The sequence below is a fragment of the Euprymna scolopes genome, chromosome 34, assembly GCF_053919585.1.
Source record: "Euprymna scolopes isolate OS-2025 chromosome 34, ASM5391958v1, whole genome shotgun sequence".
NCBI classification, from domain to species: Eukaryota; Metazoa; Mollusca; class Cephalopoda; order Sepiida; family Sepiolidae; genus Euprymna; species Euprymna scolopes.
In genome coordinates, this window is record NC_136515.1 from 68855709 (window position 1) to 68880128 (window position 24420).

Consider the following 24420-nt stretch of genomic DNA (forward strand, 5'->3'; position numbering starts at 1 on the left):
ATTATAGTTATTGATTAAACTACGAGTTTCGAAGCATTTTCCTTTGTGGTTTTGTCTTTTAAAAAAAAAGACTCCGCTAGCGAGGTTTGATTTCAAGTATCATTTCCCGTGATGCTTTGTACGTTTGGCAGCTTCAGTTTTTCTTTTTTTTTTACCATGAGCAGGCTGCCTATCTCTGACGTCACTTGCCTAGTAACTAAACAATAAGAATCCATTTGTTCCCTTGTGATTTTTCTTACCAGCTTCGCTCACATTTTTATTTGTAATTAATTAGTGAGCAATGCGAGACATTGTTTTTACAGACATACAAACTGACAGATAATATATATATATATATATGTCATCCACATACAGTACTGTTTCATTGTATCACAACTCATCAGTACGGCTAGACACACACCTTTCCTCAGTTGTGGATCGAACCTATAACCGTCGCATTGACTTTTGACGGCTCTAACACTCAGGCTACAAATCAGTGCCGTAAATATTTCTCCTCGAGTGTGTATTACATCCACTCTCGCTCGTCGAAGAAAGTGCTCAAACCATCATTTGCTATAAATAGTGGGATACATACTAGCGGGGCTGGGGTGCCCGGTCGTAAAATACGCTAGAATATGATATTATAATTTGTCCAGATTTCGTTTATATTATTATAGAGTTGTGATTTCAAAAGAAAAAAAAAAGTATTTAGGTGCCATCAGCTAGAATCGAAACCGAAGCATTCAAAGGTGGTAACATTACACCTGTACCGACGTAACAGGCATATAAAGTGATAAAAATTTAAAATAAGCTGGGATGAATGAAAAAAATATATAACAAGGTTTTCAAATTTGACCCATTTTTCTCTCCTTAAAAACTATTTTTGCTAAATACACAAAAAAAAAATGGCATGTCAAAAATTCAATCATTTGAGGCACCCAGCGCTACTGTGTGAATTTTAATTTCAGGAGTGTAAGAGTTTGAAAATATGGAAAGAGAAAGACTGGGTTATAGCTTGTATATATATATATATATATATATATATATATATATATATATATATATATATAAATATATAACATATATATATATATATAACATATATATACAAACACCCGGGCAACGCCGGGCACCCATGCTAGTATCTATATAATATATATAATATATATATATAATATATATAATATTTATATATAATATATATAATATATATAATATACATATATATAATATATAATATATATACTATATATAATATCTATAATATATATATATATTATATATATAATATATATAATATATAATATAATATATACGATATATATACTATATATATAATATATATAATATATATAATATATATAATATATATATATCTAATATATATCTAATATATATAATATATATATAATATATCTAATATATATAATTAATGTATATATATATATATAATATATAATATATATATAATATATATAATATATATGATATATATTATATATATAATATATAATATATATATAATATATAATATATATAATATATATAATTGATATAATATATATAATATATATATAATATATATGTATATATAATATATATAATATATATATATATTATATGTATATAATATACAATATATAATATATATATATATATATATATATATATATATATATATATATATATAATATAGATATATATATATATTGTGTATAGTTAGGAAGCATTTTCCCATTTAGACAAATATTATTGAATAGCACGGAATTATTCTGTTTTACAATTTTCCTTTTTATCTTCTCCAATCTCCGAATAGTCCTTTTGTGTTCTTCTCGAAATTGTATATGTTCGATCTATAATCGCGAGCGCTTTCGACGGAAGTAATTCTATCATCCTCAGACATATTGTAGAAATAAATGTAGAAATTGTTTTCTTAATTTACGTATATATACATTTTTCTAGTCACAAACATAAGCTCTACAATGGTTTGCTTATATATATATATATATATATATATATATATATATATATATATATATATATATATATATATATATATATGTTTTAATATAGGAAAACATAGTTATAATTGTTATATATCTTCCGGGTGTATGCTGCGGACTGGAAGAGGACTGTAAATATATAGGAAATAATAAGAACTACTTCCTTTGTATGTCTTTACATTAGTGTTGATGGAGCTCCTAGGATTCGTATGTGACATCTGCTATTGCAAACCTACGGTAAGTTGGTCCAGAAGGAAATTTCCGCAACGAGAATATTTTGTATACGGTGGTCGTAAGATCAAAGACGTCAGGTGTGTACCCGTTCTTTTCCTCCTTCGCAGTAAGGGTTCGAGCCTGCCTTCCTACTACCACTTTTTTTTTTTTTTTGCTTAACACACACCTCCAAACACCCGGGCAACGCCGGGCACTCATGCTAATATATATATATATATATATATATATATATATATATATATATATATAGAGAGAGAGAGAGAGAGAGAGAAAGAAAGAGATCAAAAGAGATAGAGAGAAGGACAGAGAGACAGAGATAATGATCCAAGAATATGGAAATTAAATTTACGTATAAATTTGTTATACTACCAAGTCAATGGGTTACCGAAAATGGAATTTCAGACAATTTTGCCTAAACTAAACAAATACTAGATTATTCTCAGTTATCTGTCGCTTATTATTATAGTAGGATGCATGGGCATTCAAAACATTTAATCAGCAAATGTTTTAATGAAGATCGTAATTTTTTGGACAGAAAATATAACATGCAGCAAATATGACTTTATTTACATCTCTATGAATGCACATGCACATTTTAATCGGGTTTCTTTTTCAACCTATAACAACAATAATCATATATTATTTATAATGATATTCGCAAACGCAATTCTATCAAAGGGCGGTCACTCGTACATTGTCGTCGAGGTTTTCCATACCGGTATTTGTAAAGTCAAATTTCGCAAAGTAACCTTTTTCCGAATCAACTTTTTTTTTTCAGAGCGTAACAACAGTCGCAAGGTTGGCCTATTAAACGGCGAATTTCGTGAAGTTGGCTTATTTCCAAGTAATTTAGCCTACAAAAAATTATATTTGGCCTTCGTTCAAAAGGTAACGTACGTCTTAATTCCAAAACTTCTTCAAAATTATCATTTATATTACTTCGCTATGCATAAATTTACCCGACATTACTTAGCACACCGTGCGGTTTGCGTCATCAAAGAAAAGCAGGCGATATTAGTAATTCAAAAATATATAACAACTGGAACGTTTCGGGTTTTTTTTTTTTAATTTTTATAATATTAAAAACTGACGCATATAACATGTAATTTTATGAATAAATGAATATTAAAAAGACAAAAACATATGGTAATTAGAAAAACGTTATATGCGCTTCATAGACGTGTAATATTTACAGATTAAACCCTTTTTATGTGAAAGTATTGTCCAATTGTCCATTGGTTCTCTCTACCGTGCTAGAAAGCTACTAACGCTCGAAAGTATCCTGTACCTCTATTAGGCCACCATTCGCTCATGTATGGAGTATTGTTGTCATATTCGGCCTAGTGCATCTGCTTCTAGTCTCTCGCTCCTAGACAAGGTTCAAAAGAGAGTCGCCAACATAATAGATCCTGAACTGTCATTCAAGCTACAGTTTCTGTCCCATCGACGATATGTAGCATCCCTCTGCCTGTTCTAAAAGTACTTTGACGGTGAATGTTCCGACGAACTGCAAGCACTTGGACCCCCTCTGCGTAAATACCCCGACAAACCCGAAAAGCAGTAAAATCCCACCCCTTCACCGTAGAGATCCCTGGATGTAAGACAGTCTTTTACTCCAGTAGTTTTTTTTCCCCCAGAACCGCTAGACTTTGGAATTCCCTTCCAGGTTCCTGCTTCCCCAATCGTACTGACATGCAGAAGTTCAAGTGTAACGTGAACCGACATCATGCTACCCAACTCCCCACCTAGTACTCCTGTAGCCTGTGTCCCTAATAGTAGCCCCCTACATCAAAGTGGCAATTTGCCTTGTTTGGGGTGAAAATGTAAAAAAAAAAAATATTATTTATAGCAAGCATAAACGCAGGTGCTAACTCGAACGGAAGACATTGAATGGGTTCCGTTACAAGACTTTATAAAACACACTAATGGAGCCGTGATATGACGACAGTGTTGCATATTAATGACTCAACACACACACACACACACGCACACACACACACCCACCCAAACACAAACACACACACACACACACATATATATATATACATACACATATAAAAGAGCAAATAGTTAATAAAACATGTTAAAAAAACACTTTGAAATGAGTTAAAAACATATTTAATCTGAAAAGGAAACACTTACTAAGTGGATAGTCATAAATCCGCGGAGTTTCGAAGAAATACCTTCCTTCTCATCAGATGGTAGGAATTAGCAAAATGCGGGATTGGATTTTGCATACAAAAGTATTTGATGAAACTGACATAAATCAAAGATCTTACTTGATAACAACAAGTGAAGCAGAGGGAATATGGCGAAGAAAAAGGTGATTACATGTGAATGAATAATATATATATATATATATATATATATATATATATATATATATATATATATATATATATATATATCAAATCGTCTTGACTGGGCGTTGATAGTGTCCGTCCAGTTTACAACTTTCGATTCCAAAATTCTGCGCATGCGTAAATAAATAAAAATGAAGTTATAAAAGAAAATTACAGATTGTCTCATTTATTTTATTTATTTTCAAATAGATGTAGGTATTTTATTTTTCTCCAATCCTAACATGAACAAAACGAAGATATATATATATATATATATATATATATATATATATATATATATATATATATATATATATATATATATATATATATTCTGCATATATTTTTTTGCAAAAATAAAAATATAAAATTGTTTCTGCTTAGGTGCTTTAAGCATTTTTTTCAATAATATTTTTTTCAATAATATTTTTTTCAATAATATTTTTTTTAATAATAATATACCAAATACTTTTCCATAATTTGCCGGTGGATGTTGGATTTTAAACACTAGATTAATTTTATATTTATGTATTACAAAAATAGAATAGATTAAAAAATTATATTTACTTGCATACCCACGAGGTCGGATGTGGGATTGTGCGATCGAAGGTGTGTTAAGTTTTCTTTTTTCGCGTTTAACATATGCAAATAAAAACAAAACCTGCATAGTTTTTGCTTTTTTTTTTTTTTGTATTTTTCATTGCAAGTTGGAATCGTTTTCAAACAAAAACAAAATAAATGTATTTACTATCTTAAAGTTTTTATATATTCAGTAATTGACAGTTTATAGTCGTTAAAATTATTCAGATCAGCTTGCCCAGTCCTTGAAACTATGTAAATATAAAGAAACTACTTAACTATCTACAAAAAACAGCATCAAACATTTTATAAATGGAACATAACAAACGAAATCGTACCGTAAATAATTTGCAAAGACAATAAAAGAGACATCTTATAATTAACCGTTTGGTTAAAAAAAAAAATATATATATATATATATAAGAGTGGTGGTAGATGGACAAAAATCGGAGGCCTGCAATATAAATGCTGGAGTCCCTCAGGGGTCAATCCTGGGCCCAACTGTCTTCCTGATCTACATCAATGACCTCAATGACATACTTAAATCATTCGTTGACATCATGCTGATGACACGACCATCTACAGCAACACATCAAAGGCTGTAAATGACAAAGTTTTTTCTGATTCTCTCTCCTCTGATCTCGAGCGCGTGGTTCAGTGGGGGAAGATGTGGTTGGTTACCTTTAATGCATCCAAAACCAAACTCCTCTCCTTACATCATCAACGCTCTGATCCCCATCTGGCATCAATTGTGATGGATGGCTCTCGTCTGGGTGAGGCCCCGTGTTTTGACAAGTTTCTGGGTTTGACCTTTACTCCTGATCTGAAATGGAACACGTACATCAAGTCTGTTGCCAAGGTCGCTGGAAAGATGGTGGGATCCTTCTACCGCTCCAGAAGATATCTCACTACTGATGTAATTCTCTATCTATATTAATGCCAAGTACGTCCAAGGATGGAATACTGCTGCCATATCTGGGTAGGAGCTGCTAAACACAGCCTATCCTGCCTTGACAGAGTACAAAATAGACTTCGTGGCTTATTGGTGGATGCCCTTTTCTCTACCCTGCAACCTCTCTCCCACAGAAGAGACCTTGCGAAGCTATCCTTGTTTTATAATTATTTCCATGGCAGGTGCTCGTCTGAACTCCAATATCTGGTCCCCCCTCGCCAATCTTTCACGAAAAACACCTGTCTAGCTGAATCCACTGTGAAAAATTTCCCCCACTCTATATATGTGCCTAAATCAAAACGCGGATTCCATGAACAAAGCTTCTTTCTTAGAACTGCACGCCTGTGGAACTCTGTTCCGTCTGCCTGCTTCCCACCGGACTACAACTTGGATGTGTTCAAGTCCAACGTTAACAAATTCCTAATGAACCGCCCCCTTAAGTAAACACTTCATCAAATCTCCACACTAATGTAATGTACTTGCAATAACCCTTATCCCTGAGTGGCTTCTGGGCCTTGATAAGTGGTGATCACTGTGTAAAAAAAAAATTTAGCCGGAAAATTCTATTTCAGTTTTCTTTAGATTTAAAAGTAAATTTCTCACTGTAACTGTAACCAAACACAATATCACACTACACAATTTGGTTTTGTTTTTTCACGATTTAAACTATGGTGAAGTCTTTTTTATTGCATTTGATTCCGTAATTGGCAGTTTAAACCGTTAAAATTACTTGCAAATTTATTAATACTTTTAAGATTGTGCAAACAATTAATTTTTAGCATTTTAAGCACGGAAAAAGTTCATATATGATAAGTGCTTTACGCCATACTCATAGCGCCTTATTATAACAAAAAAAAAAAACAATCAACTATTTATCAATTATTAATTTTACATTATGTATAAGAAATCGAGTAAAGATAATCACACACACAAATATATTGGGGTATAATAATGTTTAATTAGGAAACGACCTCGCAAAATCTATCTATATATTTTATTTCATTTTAATATACTTTTACACGATGTTTAAATTATTTAATATACATGTTTGATTCATTAACGTAATTGTTAAAAATATTCTTATTCTTTCATAAGCATAACGTTTATATATTAATTCTCTGTACTCCATGTTCAATAGCTAGCCTTAACATATACTGACCAACAGATCACGAATAGTCTAATACATATATATATATATATATATATATATATATATATATATATATATATATATATATATATATATATACATATATATATATATGTATTAGACTATTCGTGATGGAGTAGAGAGAATTAATATATAAACGTTTTACTTATGAAAGAATAAGAATATATATATATATATATACATGAAAGGTTTTACGAAATATATCTAGCTATTAGCTCTGTAACAGGTTTCATTAGCATAAATATTTCTATAACATTAACGGTGAGAACAGTAGTCCGAATTAACCAAATATTGCGAACTTTACAACGCGAAATGAGATGTAACTATCTGTTGTTAAAATGCGAAAGAAAAATGCGTTTTCCTCGACTCACAACGGCACCAATGTTGGTGGTTAAACGAGGCAATCAATGGGGATGGAGGTAGGGCATGAGAACCCCCTAATTACACAGGAGTGTTGGGAAATGTGTCCCGAGCAAGGCAGCGTTTTCTCTCTACGTCTATTTGTCTTAATCAATGCGTAGTTGAGTCGCTCCCAGCAATATAAAACGTACCCACTGATGAGGGTCGTTTTGCTTCAATTATTGACGAAATGCGAACTCATTCCAGTAAATTGGTAAGGCATTCACTAAAGTTAAAAGCGTTTATTCATTTCATTTATTTGTCTGTTTTTACTTTTTTTTTTTTTTTTACTTGTCTAGTGTTTATTTCGAATCGATGTGATTAAGCACGTCGGCCTCGTCCCGATAAACAATCTCGACAATGATATAAAGTTGCTACAGTGCCTTACAAAAGGGTGGAGTGGCTCGTTAATTGGCGGCTCCTGATGGAGACATTTTTATCGGCAAGGTGAGATCTATTTTAATATAATACACTTATTATTTTCTCTAAAGATAATCGGCGTTGCCTAGGAGAGTAGCAATAGATGTATTATCAATAACAATTAATGTCCGACCAGATAAACATTGTTGCAAAAATCCAAAGATCTGATCGAGATTAAAATTTAACAAAATTAAAAAAAACGAAGCCACGCGTTAAATCTCGTAAAAGGAAAAATACACATGTTTAAAAAAAACATATTCATTTATTTATTTCGTATGAATCTCTAGAGGACAATAGTGTTTTTTTACATAACATGGAAATTACTATTTATTCGTTTTTACATAAAAGTCGTCATTTATCAAGGCCCGAAGGCCACTCGAGGATACAAATTGATGAGTGTACAGTAGTCGCTGAGACAGAAGCATATTAATAGATAGTTGTGGAAATGAAGTAGAAATCAATTAAGGAAAGGGCCTAACAAGAACTTGTTTACGATTGAAGACGACCATATTGTAATCAGCTGGGAAAGTTTCAGAGGCGGGCATGTCTAGAAAATAAGAGATGTTCATTCGAAACAAATAGAGAATGGTATTAACTTTTTATGGTCGTTATAACTAGACGAGGTTTTGTGAAATGTTACCACGGGGCAACCATCGATTGAAGCACAGACGAGCACCTGCTATCAAAATAACGATAAAAGCGAAACACTGTCGCAACGTCTCCCTCGTGGGGGGAAAAAGTTGCAGGGAAGTTTCGAAGCCGGTTTTCAACTTTGTCAGCAGGATAGGCCATATATGGCAACTGTACTCTATTTATGACGTATCTGGCTCTTATCCAGGTAGGGGATTTCGTCGGGAGTTAGATAACGTCTGGAGCGGTAAAATGACACAATCATTTTTCGGGTCACCTTGGCAGGAGAATTTTGGTAAGTCTTCCATTTCAGGTCAGGAGTAAAGGTCAGACCCAGAAGTTTGTCAAAACAGAGAGTTTCTTTTAGATGAGAGCCTTTCCTAGGAATTGAGGCACTGTGTTACTTGGACGTAATGAGTCAAGGCCAGATAGGCCCGATAGGGCAACAGTATTCTATTTAAGATTTACAGTAGAACCCCGGGACACGGAATTAAAAATTAGTAACAAAATACAGTACAGTATATAATAGACATGTGTATAACATTATAAAGAACACCGTAAGGCAGGGCAAATACCGTAACCAGGGGGCCCAAAAACATACTATTCTATTTCTTAAACTGAAAAAAGACGTATCCTAGGGCCACCGTCTACCGGGGTTCTACTGTATCTGGCATTTATACATGTAGAGGATTCGCCGGAAGTTACACAATATCTGGAGCGGTAAAATGGCGCAATCATTTTTCCGGTAAGTTTGGCAATAGATTTTATGAAAGTCTTCACATTCACGTCAAGAGTAAAGGTTAAACCCAGAAGTTTGTCAAAACAGATAGCTTCTTTTAGACGAGAGTCATTCATTTGAATGGAGGCACTGTTACTTTAATGTAATGCGTTACTATTTAAGACTAAATCCATAGGTATACTATGTATATGGGGTTAAGCAGTGAGATGTCTATTCACATTCCACTTGATCTTGTACATGTCAGTACAGGCAGAGATGCAGGAAACCAGCAGGGAATTCCAAAGTCTAGCGGTCCTGAATATTACCTAAAACTATATCCAATGGTGAGACCCCAGCTTGCGGGTCTTGGGGAGTGTGAAGCCACCCTTTAATTGCCATTGCTCCTAGGTCCACTCTGACCCGGAGTGGCAGTACCTGTTTGAGTCCCAACTATGGGTTTAATAGAATCCGACTTATATACGCCATTAAAAAATCGTCCCTCAAAATCACTAGATTCGGCATTAAATAACCTGAAAAAGGTTGCGTAAAACAAAAACAACCAACCAACTAAAGTCTAGCAGTTCGATTGAAGAAACAATTAGAGTAGAAAGAGTTTGATTTTGCTGAAAGATATCGAATACATGTATTCTTTTTGTTATTACAAATCGATAAAAATCTGTACTACAATAATATTTTTGTGTATTGATATTCATATTAAAAACGTTTTATTCTATTCATGTAGAAAGAAAATATAACTTTGTTATACATGTGTCGTAAAATTGCATTCATCTGCAAAAGATCTAGCTAATTTGCATATTCTTTTGAACATTCATTGTAAATAATCCCCTATTAGATTTTTTTTCGGTTTTCTTATGGGATGATCATCTTTAGTTAACTATTACGGGTAATTGTATTCATGAAGATATTCTACATGATTAATACTTGGGTAATATTTGCGTAAAAAAGTTTATAGTAAACACAAACCGCTTTTTATATATATATTTATGTATGCATTTATATATTTGTTTAAAAAATGTTGCCTACCAAACTATTCTGTCAGTTTTTGGCTTACAGACATGAAACTTATTATGTATGGTATTCGAGCGCATACGAAACTTTCTATTTGTGTATTAGCCGGGGTAAATCAGTGCAAACATTTGAAACTTTAAAATATGAAATTTGTCAGGTGAAGATCGAATCACAGCATTGCGAATATGCATGCGTAACGTAATAGCTATAGGTTCATGGTTTAATTTTTAGCTTTGCAGCAAACATATCTTCAAGCATTAACGTCAAAGGAAAAAGTAAATCGTAACTTAAACGTTTTTGTTTCGATTCTCTTTAGTGGCGCATGAGTCATTTTTTTTTTTAAATCATTACTATATTTTGGGTCCAATATAATATAATATAATATAATAAATACGAAATCTGCATTAATCAAAATATTATTTTGAAGCGTATTTATGGCCGGGAAATGTCTGGCGGGCGGCCGGCTAGTATTTAATATAAGAATCCCTTCAATGAAACATATAAAATAAGCATAGAGAATTGAACTATTCATATGTTAATAGTAGAACCTATTTACAATGTCTCCCCACGAGACAGAGTTAAACATCAGGGTCGTTTTTTAATGTGAAGAAAAAGAACACAAATTAAAATTGTCTCAGTCGTGAAGGATTTCTCCTCCACTGATACAGAACAAGAAATTGAAGTGCAGCATCTGAAGAACAGATACTACACTTTGAGGTATTTATTTGCTCCCCCACTGAGCAAATTAGGCAGAAGGCCGATTTTTAAAGTGAGGAGTGAAGGGGAATGGGGGGCAACTCTCCGGGGAGTAGGGGAGCTAGATAGTGACAATTGGTATGAAGGGTTGCCCCTACATTGGCCAAGGTCTTATATGTGGGGTTTCCCCCACATATGGTCTTTGCTTGCAGTATCTGCCGGAAGAGATACTACACTTTGACGTATTTATTTGCTCCCCCACTGAGCAAATTAGGCACAAGGCCGATTTTTAAAGTGAGGAGTGAAGGGGAAAGGGGGGCAACTCTCCGGGGAGTAGGGGAGCTGGATAGTGACAATTGGTATGAAGGGTTGCCCCTACATTGGCCAAGGTCTTATATGTGGGGTTTCCCCCACATATGGTCTTTGCTTGCAGTATCTGCCGGAACAGATACTACACTTTGATCTTGACACGAAGTAGTAGAGGGTATTTATTTGCTCCCCCACCGAGTAAATTAGGCACAAGGCCGATTTTTAATGTGAGGAGTGAAGGGAGGGGGAAGGGAAAAAGGGGACCAGCTCCCGAGAGGTGGGAAATGGGAGCTGGTTAATGGTCAGGCATGTGGGGTTGCCCCCACATCTGGTCTTTGCTAGTCATAGCTAGTCATAGCTAGTCATAGCTTGCAGTATCTGCCGAAACAGATACTACACGAAGTAGTAGAGTAACAAATAAATAGCTGACGTACTGATCTACGCCTGGTTTCTTAATTTATCTCGAAGATTGAAGGTTAAAAAAAGATCCGTTTTGTATTAGGAAATAACATGCAGGTGTATTTTAATGTTGATATTTTAAATGTACTTTAACTAAATGGTTAAACTATTTTAAAGAAAAAAGGAAATTATGCGATAAACATAATAGGTAAAATGTAAGTTTTGTATGTGCTTTTGTAATTTCTAAATCGCGTTTGTTTCGTTTTATAATGGAACTCGTCATATTTCATAGCGACTAGTTTATCCCGCATATTTCTTTTTTTTTTTTTTTTTTTGCCAATGAGAGGCATTTAAATGAAAAGTTGCCGTACCGGAAGTAATCCCGGCGTCAAATAAGTATTAATTGGATTCTTCGGCCTACGATTCTCATCTTGAGTGTTATTTGTATGAGGTGTCTGTCGACCTTCTTCGGGTGTAACTTATCGAACTCAGAAAACTTTCTGTCCAACTCGGGAATCTGTATGGATTTTAGAACGGAGAGGGGGATAATATGCCCACGTTTCTTTAACTATGATATGGTATGAGTTTTAATTAATTCGCAGTTGTATTTCGGAGTTGGACAATTTACGGAATGTTTCATTTATATATTCATGCATTCATTACGTATGAATTCGATGTTGGGATTGGTTTCCTCGATGCCTTCCTAGTTAGAATTTTTTTTTTCCTAGAAAGATACCGAATAATTGCAAAAGTGATCCCGTTAAGACTATTAACGTCTTAAGTTAAAGTGTATCCGTGAAACGGAGTGGATTCAAACTTGGCAGGACCAGTTTGCTAGCCTGGGTCGTTTACCCATTAGCCACCGTTACTCCGCAACACCCAAACTTGATGAACTCCTTATCATATCGTATTTTTTCTGAAAATAATATTGTTAGCATTGGTTTCACTGGTATTTTACTTCAGATTTCTTTATAAAAAGGCATCGATGATTACCGGAAGGACTTCGGGTGTAACTTATCAAACTAAGAAATATGTCTGTCCAACTCAGGAACCTGTATGGATTTTAGAACGGAGAGGGGATAATATGACCACGTTTCTTTAACTATGATATGGTATGAAACTACTGGTACTTTTTCAAACAAAAGTGCACCATGATACGTGACTGCTTCAGTTTAAACTTAAATTTAAGCCATACTCAGTACACGAAAATAAATGCAGGTATATAAAATCCAAAGTAGGTAATTAGCTATAGTAGGTGCGCGTTCGAAATCAGTGTTTTTGTTTCGAGCACAATCGGAGCATGATACTTGACTTTTAGTTTTAAACTTTAATGCAAGCTATTATGTATGAAAAATAATTTTATACAGTCATCAGTATCTTCTGTACAGTGCTAAGTAGACTGCAATATATTGTGGACTAACTCACTGCGCGAGGCAAGTGAAGCTTCCTCTAGGTGTCCGCGCGGAGTGTCTAATTAGAGCAGGGGGTATTTAGTGAGATACAAACATGGCAAAACAATTATGTTATATTTAGAGTGGTGTGAGATATAAAACAGTTATATTATATTCAGAGAGATATTGTTCTTATAACACCCGTTATAAACGTATAATTTTCATGTATTATTATTTAACCAGAGGATATGATATCGACGTAAACACTGAGTCATCTTGTATAAGAAAGTTATCACACGGGTATGTATTTGCAGTTCATTTTTACATACGGTATATTTTTTATACGAAAAATAATATATGCTTCATACCTTTCATTCTTCAATAGTTCTTCTATCTTCACTGCTGAGCTCCTTGATGAAACCTGAAACGACCAAAACCATAACCAGTTGAGACCGCTGTTCTTTCTTCTTTTGTGAAACCACAAAACAAAACTTTATATTTTTAAAATATAAATTTATTTCAGTTGTCACAAATGGTCTTCACAAGAGTCTGGATTTCGTCAACATGCTTATTCGTTACAGCCTAGCTTCCTGGCTTCAAGTTCGTCTATTCACTCTCGTGACTAAACTCTAATTCTCCTCAACTGACTAAACTTCCCAACCTCTTGCACTCAGTTCCAGTGATGTAACCGATTAAAAGACACGCCTCCTTAACGTGACCCCCGTCTGTCACGTTCGTCTGCTAAAGGTTATTTTGTTTATATTTAACCAAGCTTATTTATGTAAACATCCTCAGCTAAAACTCATTGCTACACTTTATTCTATAAACAATAAATAATTCCCAATATAAACGATTTTAAGAATATCCTTGAATAGATAGATAAATAGACAGATAGATCGAGAGAACTAATTAACTTTAAAAAAATTTAATAATCCAACACAGGTAATCAATCGATTTGATTAAAAAATGGTCGATTTCACTGATTTTGATGGTACTAAAAATATGAGAGTATAAAAAAAATGTTGATCTTCATTCAGTCCCGGGCAACGTCGGTAACCCTTCTAGTATATATACATATGTATGTATGTATCTATCTATCTATCTGTCACACACACACACACACACACACACACACACACATATATATATATATATATATATATATGTATGTGTGTGTGTGTGTACAGCTAGTTTTTCTAATTTTTTCCTTACTTAGTCTATAGTAATTGTGGCGAGAGCAGTAGCAGCACTATATTCTCGTTTTAAAATAGAAGACAACCAAACGCATAAATAACACAATACAATAACTGTAAATTTAGAACAACAGAAAAACAAGGTAGTCAAAACTTGCTACATCGAAGTGACATCGCAATGAAGATGTGTTTAAATGTGGTTGTATCTCCATCCCAAAGGGAAAAGTCAGGTGACGGTATGATAGGAAGCTGTTTGATAATGCGATTTCAGTCTCGAAGTGAAAAGTTCGGAGAATAAGAGAACAAAGAGACGAACGAAAGAATAAAATGAAAGACGATAGCTGGTTTTGCTTTTGGATTTCAAGTAAATATAAACGATTAAAAAAAAATCTATTTCAGTGGAAATGTTTTCAAAGAGCACACGCACACACACACACACACACAGATATATATTTATATATGCATATATAATTATCCACTGACACGTGTTTCGTCGTCTACGACTCATCAGAGTGGCTGAATCTAGCGAGACTCAGCCACTCTGATGAGTCGTAGACGACAAAACACGTGTCAGCGGATAATTATATATTAAAAAGAATATATATGCCGCTTCACATATGGGGGTAGCAAATTGGTGAAAGGGAAAATTATTCCCAACTCGCATTCAAGTAAAAATGCACTTTCGTAAATAATTGACTTCATTGAAAGCGTATCGCAAAAACAAATAACATCTTTCTCTTTCTCTCTTTCTCTCTCTCTCTCTCTCTCTCTATATATATATATATATATATATATATATATATATATATATATATGCATATTTGCATTGTGTAATTTTAGATCTTCCAGTAAACATTTACTTTTTATTACAATTAAATATTAATGGGCATTTTTATGCTTATTCGCTGCTACAATCGAAACATAAAGATGTTATGTTGAGAGAAGCATTAATGATCTTCATTTATTTTGTCTACTAAAAATAGTTGACTGTTTGTTGCACAGCGATATATATATATATATATATATATATATATATACATATATATATATGTTTATTATTTATTATATATTATAATATATTAGTATTAGGAAGGTGTAGATTTATTATAATTAATTCTTCTTCTTTTTAGGTAGTCTTGAAGGGTGTTTTTGTTTGTTTTTCTCATTGCTATTATAATATTCATATACAAAAACACGCATCATTAGAATTAAGCCAATCTGAGAAACCAGGAAGATGTTGTATGGAGTGCAGCCGCATTTAAACAGTGCCTGAAAGCGCACTGATAGAGAGTGGACTAGAGACCGATCACCTCTTGTCAGATCTGCGTTGGGTGGAAAGTCTGATGTTGCAAGACACGAAACGTTACTAGAATCCTGGCTACAACATCACTGACGATACTCTACTGCGTTCTACTATGGCGCATGTAATTGACCTATATATATATATATATACATATATATATATATATACGTGTGTGTGTGTGTGTGTTAGTATGTGAGTCTATGTTTGTGTGCATATATACTAGTAATGTGGCCAGTGTCCCAGTTGTAAAACACGATTTAATCTGCTATTTAATTCATGCATATTAATATTATAGATTCCATTCTCTATTGAATTCCCTTTTGTAACCATGCATTTATGAACGGTAAGTCGACTTATGCTAGGGATATGCCTGCGATGTGTTGAACTTAGTATCCCAAGCTATTGAAACTGCATTTTACTTTAAATTCTGGTAGATTATTTTATTCACGGTTTAATTGTAAGACGATCATGCTTCAGTCAGCTGAAAATTAGCTACATGTTATTGTGTTCTACAAACGGATAGTTCGAGGAAAGAAACTATACTCATGGAAATTTCATTTAGATTCAGGCACATATCTAGATAAGTATTTGCTGAGAACGTTTTATAAAAGTGGCCATAGATTGGAACTGTTGACCATCTGCCAAAAAAAATAACGATAGAGCATACATAGGGTGATAAGGATATTATACTATGCATCGATATTTCCTTTCGGCTAGGGTTGCGTCAGGAATAATCACTGTTATTTATCAAGCATAACACATAAATATTTATAGGGACAAAAATTTGAATGCCTAGTAGAGAGAACTTGAATGCTTTGAGAAAGAACTTGAATGCCTTCGAGACACTATCGTCGAGTATCTAAGGTCTCTCTATACTGGGGTTTTGTCAGAAAAACCTTGCATACGGATACTTTTCCCTAGAAGTAAACTGTAAGTGTTGAGACATTATGTAGAACAAAGATGGCGGTGACGAATTAATGCAGTTTCGATCTTGAGTGTTAAATAACTCTCAGTAACAAAGATGGCGGCGAAGAATCAAATGCAGGTTCGTTACGGAGACAACGGCGAACTGATTGAATCTAAAATTCGACAATTTTTATAGTAACTTTAGAAGCTTTTCATTGGTTGATTATTACAATTTTTGGTTATAAAAACGATCGTCAAAACCATTGGTGTCATACCACACCATTACTTGTCTGATGGGGAAGGTCTCCTAGCGGCTTCGGCTGCAAGGAGACAGGGTAGAAGTACTCGTCAAGGATCCGTTCTTGACACTCAACCCGAGAGGTGAGGTGTCGGGAACCGTCCAGCACCTGTCAGACTGAGGTACGCCGCCTGGGTAATACCTAGGAGGTCCACCCTCCCAGTCCTTGCCACTGGGCTTTCCGGTAGAATAAGTTTATAGCTTACTGCGTGAGGCGCTCCGACCGGGGGATGCCGACGGGGTTACTCAGGCAATTTTTACAATTGCAGGAGTGTCCTTCCCACTTTCCAGCCTTTCCAGATTTTGCTGAGGTAGGCAGCAAATAAATCTGTAACAGCCCATTAAGAGTCAACAACATTTAATATAAACTCTGACAAAATATTCTAAATCACATCGTAGTCGCTGCCCAAATAAGATCTTTCTATGGCTAATTAAATTATGAGGGATGGTGCAGCTTCTTCAAGTGATGTTGCCTCAAGTAATAGCACGAAACTAGATACTCCACTAGATTAGAAAAATTCTTGTCCTGGAATTCAGTAAGATCAAGTGACCAAAACGAAGGATATGCTACAACATATGAAAATGGTTAATTGAGGAGAGAAAAATATGTTCTCAATTTCTTTACTAATTCATTGTTTGAGAGATAAAGAACTTTAATGCAACATTCGAATATCTATGTATCTCATATAGAGTTCAAGTGTTAGCGCCAGGTAGTGCGCCCTTTGATTTCTGAGAACTTCGACTGAAGTAAAAAACAAAAATATGCCACCGGAGTAGTAATATTTCCAGTGAATATAATTACAAAATTGAATTATATAGAAATTCGATCATTTTTCTAAAGCTATGGCCATCAAAAAGCGAATAAGATGATACTGTATTTATTAGTTTGTTAAAAACAAGCAACAACAGTTGTAAACTGTTGATTTAGAATAAGTTCGTTATGATAAAATTGATGATTGAATATATAGTTAAAGTTGTGCTCAATTTGCATTAAGTACTACGCTTTATTAATCCCTAACTGTAGTTATAAAGGATACCACAATACTTACTTCGCTGCACCTTGCTACAACAATATCTGGTACAGCATTTCAGGCAGATCAGTCTGTCTTGATAGAGTTAAAAACAGACTTCGTAGCCTCATAGACGATGCCCTTTTCTCTCCCCTGCAACCTCTTTCTCACAGAAGAGATTTTGCGAGGCTGTCTCGGCTTTATACTTATTTTCATGGCAAGTGCTCGGCTGAGCTCCAATTTATGGTCCACCCTCGCCAAACTTTCACGAGAAACACTCGTCTGACTAAAAATACTATCAATAATTTCACCCACTCTTTATCTGTGCCTAAACCTAAGCGTAAATTCCATGAACAAAGTGTCTTTCTTAGTACTGCACGCCTGTGGAACTGTATTCCGTTTACCGGCTTTCAAGCTGACTACAATATGGTTGTCTTCAAGTCCAACGTAAACAAGTTCTTGATGACCCGTTCCACTTAAGTTAACAAAGTTATCGAATTTTCATTACTACCGATAACTATATTGTTCAATTGACTACTGTACACTCTTTAAGCCTTATCCTCGAGTGGCCTCTGGGACTTGATAAGTAGTGATTCTTATGTAAAAAAGAAATGAAGTATTATTATTCTCAGCTATATTAATCCCTATTTAATTTTTAACTCTGCATTGAACGGATACCGTAATACTTTGTTCGTTGCACCATATAATACCGAAAATCATTACAACATTTTCGCCACATTGGCCAAGTAGTTCCTGAAGAAAAGCAGAACACACGAACAGACGAATTAGAAACATATAATATACATTGTTTAATAATATAGACACGTGATCAGTTTGATATAGCTATAGTCAACAGTAAAGATAAAAATGTAATATTTATCTATTTATTTGCGGACTGTTATGCTTATCCTTATAGTTGTTGTTTCACGACGTTTCGGTCAACTATTCCTGTGGTCTTGGTCACGTTTCAGGCGAGCATTGGCTTTAGCTGTTTTAATCTGGCGTTTGGGCCGAGATCAAAGTGTAGTATTTGTTCCGGCATATACTGCAAGCAAAGACCATATGTGAGGGAAACCCCACATATAAGACCTTGGTCAATTTAGGGGAAACCCTTCATACCAACTGTCACTATCCAGCTCCCCTACTCCCCGGGGAGTTGGTCCCCTTTTCCCCTTCACTTCTCACATTAAAAATCGGCCTTGTGCCTAATTTGCTCAGTGGGGGAGCAAATAACTACCCTGTTCCGGCAGATACTGCAACCAAAGACCATTGTCCTTGTGGCAATCATTTGGTCCATGTAGGGGCAACCCTATATACCAAATGAACTCCACTATCCAACTCCCATTTCCCACCTCTCGGGAGCTGGTCCTCTTTTCCCTTCCCCCTCCCCACCCTCTCTCCACATTAAAAATCGGCCTTGTGCCTAATTTGCTCAGTGGGGAAGCAAATAAATCCAGTCCTTTTGGCAATGGGCTTCTGGTCCATGTAGGGGCAACCCTTTTTATCTGGAGCTTATCACTATCCAGCAACCATTTCCCACCTCTCGGGAGCTGGTCCCCCTTTCCCTCGCTCCTCCTCACATTAAAAAACGGCCTTGTCTAATTTGCTCTCGTGGGGAAGCAAATAAATACAGCCGGTCAGAGGATTAGTTAGCCAAAACATGGTGAGACGACAATGACTATTGAATGCAGTAATTATTGAGAAATATAGTTATGAGATTCAGCATTGCTATCCCTTCGAGGTACACCTGACGAAGGCCAGAGAAATACTTGGCCGAAACGTCGTGAAACAACAAATGTGAAGATGAGGATAACAGTCCGCAAATAAATAAATAAATTACTCATCTCAACGAATTCCAATAATTTAAATAAATAATGTAATATTTACAACAAGAAAAAAATTTCACGGAATGAGAAATAGTTTCCTATCGGACTGAGGTTCTAAAGAAATATATATATATATATATATATATATATATATATATATATATATATATATATATACATAGTAAGTTATAAAATATATATGGCGATTAAGCTACACTGAATATTCTGTGTTTCATCCACTCTAGGTCTCTTCAGGCTTATGTAGGTATATATATATATATATATATATATATATATATATATATATATATATTTTCATCGGACGACTGTTTTCATCTTGAGTGTGAGTTTCGCAACTTTTCGGTCCATTTAACCTCCGACCTTCTTCAGGTATATCTTGTCTAACTTGGAAATGTTTCTGTGGAATTCGGGAATTTGGACGGAATCCCGAGCAGAACCCTTTAGAATAATAATATCAATAACCAATTCTCATCTCAAAATATTCAGAAACGAGAAATCTATTGATTCAACAAATGAATACAGCTGATATATTTCTGGATATCGCAATTTTTTTTCGACAGAAAAACTAACACGCAGCAAATATGAGTTTATTAACATTTTTAGGGAAATAGTGTCAATTGTATTTTAAACTGACACGAATGAGAGATATTAATAAGTATTAATAAATAGGAAGTAATATTTTGCGACCATATTCTAATACAAATAAAAGAAAAATCACATTGTAAGAGTCAATCTTTAATTTAATCATTGAGTCTAACACTTTGGGGCAGACAATGTGCTTCTTCTTCTCCCTGTTTCTTTTGAATGTTCCTTTTGTTCGGTAAGTTATTTAGAGTTCCTTTCTCTCTTCATTGCAATGGTCATATATTATTATAATGATATTCGAAAACGTACCTAGGTCAAAGAGAGATCATTCTCGTATTCTTGTCCGGGGTTGCAAAGTTTACCCTTTTAAAGCTAAATTGATAAAATCTAGCCGATTTTTAAGCGGTTTGGCCCTCAAATATTGAATCTGGCCTTTTTCAAAGCATAACGTACGTGTTAATGAAAGAAAGTAACACGCAGATTATTATATAAATGACGAAATTTTTTTTGTGTGTAATCAACACACAAGCAACAACTACGATATGACAAGTATATAAAGTTTTTGCTGAAATTTCGATTTAAGTCAAATGCTTGAATACAAATAACAGTTTCAGCCAGATGTGCTTCCTTTTCGTTAGCAGTGCCATTTCTTCAGAATATAGCTTTTAGTATTTAATCATTCAGATGCACGGTCCTGGCTATGCAATCGGAATAAACCCGCTGGGACATCTTTCAACAACAACAGACTAACGACAAAACGATTTCATAATTAAATATGACAGACTAACGAAAATGCTCTCTTATGTGGCGTGTATTAGTCTATTATTAAAGAGCAGTTCCGTCAGTTTTACTTTCGAGGTTACACTTACGTGTTCGCTTGTATATTCGGTTTGCTATTCTAACTTTTTTGCGGAAAATCCGACAACCAAAATCGTAAAATGTCACAGAGACGTATGGAATGCTTTAACCTGCTTTTGTACTATCTTATATGCATCGATCATTAGTTTTGAGTGGCATAAGCGATTCATGGAAGGCAGGTAGTCTGTTGTATGATGAGGGGTGTGAGAGGAGTAAGAATGTCAGACCATCATAGTTCATTGGCCAAATAAAGAATTTAATGGATAAGTACCGTCGTATGTCTATAGAGACAATAAGTGCCCAGTTTGGTGCCAGTGAGGGGGCTATACACAAAATCATTCGGGAAGAATTGAAGATGTAGAAGATGTGCGCAACGTTTGTCCCAAGGGTGCTCAGAGAAGGTAAAAAAGAAAGACGTTGTCATGACCAAGATGAGCATCAAAACAGTTCTTCACCTTCCCTATCGTCCAGACCTTGCTCCCCGTGACATTTGGTAATTTCTTAAGCATAAGGGAAGACTCAGGGACGGCCGATGTAACCTCCGACTTTCTTCAGATGTATTTCACAAGAATTTGTTTACATTGGACGTTAATATGACCATATTCCAGAATCAATCTATCGAACTCGGGAATCATTCTGTCGAAGTCGGGAATCATTCTGTCGAACTCGGAAATTTTCTGTCGAGCTCAGGAATCTTTCTGTTGAACTCAGGAATCATTCTATCGAATTCTGGGATCATTCTGTCGAAGTCGGGAATCATTCTGTCGAACTCGGAAATTTTCTGTCGAGCTCAGGAATCTTTCTGTTGAACTCAGGAATCATTCTATCGAATTCTGGGATCATTCTGTCGAAGTCGCGAATCTTTCTGTCGAATTCTGGATTTTTCTGTCGACTTCGGGAATCTGCACGGAATTCGAACCGAATTCTAACGTAACCCTTTCTTTAATCTAATGAAGCAGCATACTTTTATTTCGTCAGTTATGGCCTGGTAGAATCCTAAATAATTCCCAATTCTATTCTAAGTATCGCGCGCACTGAGGAATCACGCTTTTACCTATAGAAGAATTTCACATATCTTTCTTTTAACCAAGTATATTATGCTCTACACGATGGATCCTTATGGACACTCAACGTTCAAGAGGACCACGCCAATCTGCATAATCATAATAATGAAAAACCGCCCTTTTTTCATACTTTTTTTTGGGGGGAGGGGCTGAGATATCCGGACAACGCTGTTTCACAAAAGTTCAAATTTTATATTATAATCTATGAATTAATGGTCGCTATACTACGGCGGCTTCATCCAAGTAAATAAAATGTAAAAATACGCGTAAAAACATTCTAACTTAAACAGCGGACAAACAAGGGAAGTAATGCAACACTATTTTTTTCTCCGGCTTCGGTTGCTTCGGGCGGACAGCAATTTCAAAACATTATTTCTTTCCTCATTTTTACATTTTCTCATTTGTTTACCCTGAAGGAGAATTTATTTGAACCTACTAGTAACCCGGAGCAATTACATTTCAGCGCTGTATTTTTAGTGTCACTTATTTCTTCTTCTTCCTCTTCTTCTTCATACTCTTCTTCTTTATTTATTTATTTATTATTATTATTTTTTATTATTATCATTTTATTTTATTTATTTTCTTCTTCTTTATTTTATATTAATAATATTTAATTTTACTTATATTTTTCTTCTTTGTTATTTTTTATTATTGTTATTTCATTTTATTTTATTTTTTATTTTTATTTTTCTTTCCCATGATTATTCTCATTCATCTACTTCTTAGGCTTCTTCTTCTGCTTCGACTCCTTCTTCTTCTCGTTCTTCTTCTTTTTCTTCTTCTTCTTCTTCTTCTTATTATTATTATTATTATTATTGTTATTATTATTATTATTATTATTATTATTATTATTATTATTATTATTATTCCACCAAAGTTCCCTTCAATTTTCCGTGATCCTATTTATATATTATATACGAGGGACGATCCAAAAATAATACCTCCTACTTATGCATGCCATTTTCATTTTTTTCGTTGCAGATATTGACGGTGTGCGAATCTAAGGAATCAACCCCTGCCATCGACATACTTCAGAAGCAGAGACACGTTATTGAAAACTTTTCGAGCGGTATGCATATCTGTATTTTATATAATTTTCCTTCATTCTATCGGTGTCTTAGTTAGAGAAAGCAGGTAATTAAACATACTAGACACAATAGTTTTGTTTTTCGAGGAATTTGCCACAAGCATGATTTCTAATTCATTAAAATATACGTGAACTTTAATTGTCTGGTTTATAGTTCTCGTGTGATTGGCTCAATGAGTAACATTTCTCATCTTATGTAGAGTAAAGTTAGTACGTTTATGTTTCTTGTGCACGCAAACTGAATATATAATTTTGTTGCAATATTCTAGGGATGGTTCGCTAATATTATTTTTGAAATCGTATTTAGAATCGATTGCATGATAAAAGTCACGATTACCGCCGGTCAAGAAATTCGAATCCGGTCAAGAATATATATATATATATATATATATATATATATATATATATATATATATATACCTCAACCAATTATTATAAACTTGACTATCCTACATATAAAAGACTTTTGTATAAAGAACTTAATAAATCTTATAAAATAGTCCCTCCCAAGACTTTAGATTCCATTAATTCTGAAACTAACTTTTACTGACTTCTATGAATATTCATAACTTCACTGAAATAATTTCCCCGGGTACCCCTAGATTCGCCCTCAAGGAGCATAAATCTAATTTCTATGACAACCCCTCCATCAGATTGATCTGCCCATCTAACTCTGACTTAGGTGCTGTAAGCAAAAATGTCTTAGATAGAATCATCCCTTCTATTAAAGAAAAAGTAAGTTTCCCTCTTTGGCTAAATTCAGATTCCGAATTAATTGGTTTGTCTCGCTTAAAAATAAACACTTCCTTAACTTCACAACCTTTGACATCCAAAATTATTATCAATCAATTTCTCCGATCCTTTTAAATAAGGCTCTAATATTTGCTAAAAGAAATTCTTCCATAACTAATTAAGAAATTAAATTACTTCTCCTAGCGAGAAAGTCCCTTATATAATTTAACAATAAGCTTTGGACTAGAAAGGACACCCCTGATCATTTTGACATGGTGATGGGTGC

General features: G+C 34.3%; 1 long non-coding RNA gene across 1 annotated transcript; it reads left to right on the forward strand.

The window, feature by feature from the left end:
* The first annotated feature begins 2862 nt into the window (after positions 1–2862).
* Positions 2863–23385, forward strand: LOC145259050 (uncharacterized). The gene is made up of 3 exons (XR_013864113.1): positions 2863–3104; positions 7959–8106; positions 23297–23385. It is a non-coding gene; the product is annotated as an uncharacterized LOC145259050 (long non-coding RNA).
* The last annotated feature ends 1035 nt before the right edge of the window (positions 23386–24420 follow it).